The sequence below is a fragment of the Myotis davidii genome, unplaced genomic scaffold (assembly GCF_000327345.1).
Source record: "Myotis davidii unplaced genomic scaffold, ASM32734v1 scaffold327, whole genome shotgun sequence".
Lineage (NCBI taxonomy): Eukaryota > Metazoa > Chordata > Mammalia > Chiroptera > Vespertilionidae > Myotis > Myotis davidii.
Genome location: NW_006298628.1, coordinates 5,230,531 through 5,234,099, shown reverse-complemented (window position 1 = coordinate 5,234,099; position 3,569 = coordinate 5,230,531).

Genomic DNA, 3,569 nt, shown 5'->3' with positions numbered 1-3,569 from the left:
ATGTTAGTTTCTTCACCAATACCCACCTCCTTACATTACTGAGGGGATTAAATGAGATACTATACAGGCAAAGCACCTAGCACAGAACCAAGTGATCAGTAGGTGCTCAATAAATGCTAATCACTATTCCTCCCCCCCCCACTTCATACTGAGCTACTCACCATGCCCCCACTTTGTTCATGCTATTTCCACCTCACCTCTCAGCCATTTCTTTTCTTTCTTTCTTTTTTTAAAAATATTTTTTTATTTATTTCAGAGAGGAATGGAGAGGGAGAGAGACTCAGAAACATCAATGATGAGAGAGAATCATTGACCGGCTGTCTCCTGCATGCCCCCTACTGGAGATGAAGCCTGCAACCCAGGCATGTGCCCTTGACCAGAATCAAACCCAGACCCCTTCAGTCCACAGGCCGATGCTCTATCCACTGAGCCAAACCAGCTAGGGCGCTCAGCCACTTCTTGAGTGCCTGCTTGGTCTTCAAGTTTCAAATCAGACATTCCCACATTTACAAAGGCTTCTCCAAGCCTGGCCAGTGTGGCTCAGAGGTTGAACGTTGACCTATGAACCAGGAGGTCACAGTTCGATTCCTGGTCCAGGGACATACGCAGGTTGCAGGCTCGACGATCCGCAGTAGGGACGTGCAGGAGGCAGCGATCCATGATTCTCATCATTGATGCTTCTATCTCTCTCCCTCTACCTTCCTCTCTGAAATCAATAAAAATACATTATTTTTATAAAAAAGGCGTCTCCAAACCTCCAGAAGATTCATTGTCTTATCTTCTATGCCTCCCTGACACCCATTCACACATCTGTGGTAGCTCCAGTCTCTGCAACAGAGAGAGCTGTGCACCCCTCTGTCCCTCTGGGCGAGAAGGATTCCTTAAAGGCAACATCCTGACCTCGCTCCTCAGGGGCCCCCCGGTACCCAGCACGGTAGCTGGCACATAGTAGGCACGCAGGAAATGATGGAATCCAATCGAATTGCAGCAAACCAAACCAGATTGTGGAAAGCCTGAGCCAACTGCCAGGCTGAGACACAAAAAACCAAGCCATGACCCAAACAGACAGATCCCAACTTGTCCGCGGTGTAAACCCCTTGTTCTTTTCCCGCAGGAGTTTCTGAGCTGTTGTCATCATGACCTCCGCCCCCAACCCCGCCACCTTGCCAAATGCGAGCAAACACGTTGGGCTCCACGAGACAGGGCCTTGGCTTGGCTCAGCCGTGGCCCCGCCCCATGAGACAGGGTGAGGAGGATCAGACGGAGCACACCTGGGTTTATGGGAACGCACTGGGCGGGAAGAAGAGCTTTTCATTCTTAAGGATGAATGTCTAGCTCTGGGGCTGGGCTGGGGCAGGCTGCTTTCTCTGTTACTCTTTTCTTTCGCTTCTTGGGTAGCACATGGCAGAAGAAAACAGCTTGGGCACTGACCTCTCCCCGCTTCCTCCCTCCACCTTCACCTCCCACCCAGACAGGGTCAGGCCATTAGTCAGGCTACTAGAGATATGACACACGCTGTGAGCAGGACCCTGTCCTGGGGCCGAGAGGTGGAAGCACACCGCCCACACGGGGAGTCACTGGTCTAATGAAGAATGCAAAGTGCCTGTCCTCAAGGAGCCCCCAGTCTAGTGGGGGTGGGGGTGGGGAGGCAAAGTACAGTTCCAGGCCGATGTGATCACACCCACACCCAGTCTGATATGGAGGCCGAACACACAAGCATCATCCATCATGGAGCAGACACAGCACCAGTCGTGGTGCCTACTGTGTGCCAAGCACCTGCCACTTACAGGTCATCACCCAGCAGTCCAGTGCTATCATCCAAGATGGCAACCAATAAATAGCCGTTTCAAAATAACTCAGTGTCCTTGAGTTCCTTAACCCTAACAAATGGATTTGTAGATCACAGTGATGCTCCTTAAATCTTTCACTCCCTCTCCTCGCTCACACATTCTTGCTGCTCTCAAAGCTCCCTCCCCTTTTAGTCTTGGCCCTGATCCTTTTTCTTCTCTTTCCTCCTAATTCTGCATCCCGCTCGCCTAAGGATGATTCTGACCACCAGCACCCTCCTTAGAGGCTGAGGGACGCAGTGACACCGAGGAAGCCAAACCCGAATTTGCTCCAAAAGGCAGGGAGCAGGGAGCAACTGGAGAGGAACATTCACACACGGATAATTTCCATCCTTTCACACATGCGTTATCTTATGTAAGCCTCACCGCCTCTTGACAGGGCTGATGCTATTTTCCTTATTCCATAAACAACAGCAAAACAGAGTTTAGCAAGTAACACGTGACCCAGGGCATGGCACTAGTGATGGAAAAGGGACTTGAACCCATGACTCTGACTTCCGTCCCTGGGTAGAATGTTCATGGAAAAGACAAATACCAGCCCTAACCAGTTTGGCTCAGTGGATAGAGCATCGGCCTGCAGACTGAAAGGTCCCAGGTTTGATTCTGGTCAAGGGCATGTGCCTTGGTTGCGGGCACATCCCCAGTGGGAAGGTGTGCAGGAGGCAGCTGATCAATGTTTCTCTCATCAATGTTTCTACCTCTCCATCCCTTTCCCTTCCTCTCTATGGTGAATCAATAAAATATATTTTTTTAAAAAAAGAGAGACAAATACCAGTTCGCAGGGTGCCGGGAGAGAAGGGGCTGGTGACTCAGGACGCTGAGGGAATGCTCTGCGGAAAACATTTTCCAGGGTGTGGCGAGTGCCTCGGTACCTCGGGACATTTTTGTGTTTGTGTCTGGGAGGTAGGTGAGGCGACCACAGGGAGTTCCTCTCAGCCTTGGTCCACTGCCTATAGCTCACAGTGCGGGAGGACATTCCACGAGAAGCCACTCCTTCTGAAGAGGCTCAGGAACGACTGTGAAGATGCCCCCAACCCTGAGGAAGACACTCAGGGCCTCCCACCGAGGGTCAGCCTGAGCCAGGGGACTCCTGGGGGCCGGGCTGAGAGTATCACTTACTCGGGGCATCTTGTCACAAGACCTGAAGGTTCTGTCTTCGAGGCTGCAGGAAGTGTGGCCCCCTATTACAGGTGAGAAGACTGAGGCCCAGGAAAGTGTTACCGCCCTAGAGAAGCCAGAGCCAGGCTTCCACCCGGACCTCCCGACCCCCAGCACACCCTGCAGCCGGCCCGCAGCCCGAGAGGAGGAGACAGCGCTGTATCCCACCCCCATGCCCCCCACCCCACCCCACCCAAAAATGACACCTCAGACATGCCCTTGACACTTCTCTCCTTTCTTTCTGGGGCCGCCAAGCGACTCTGGACCTGGGCTCCTTCGTATGAACCCAGGGAAATCGGTCCTGCTGGCTCCCTCCTGGGGTTTGGTAGGACAGGGAACTCAGTGAATGGAGGGATTCGGGCAATGACAGGCGACTGGCAGGTGTCCCTCAGGGACTTTCCCTGCAACCCATCACCAACACCAGGACGGCCTTCCCCAGTGCCCCGGAGGAGATGAGAATCTAGGTCACCGGATAGAAGCTTTTGGGGGGGGGGGAGGGAGGGGCAGGGGGATGGAGGGGCTGAACCGTTGGGGTGCTTATCCCTTTCCTCAGTGCCACACCCC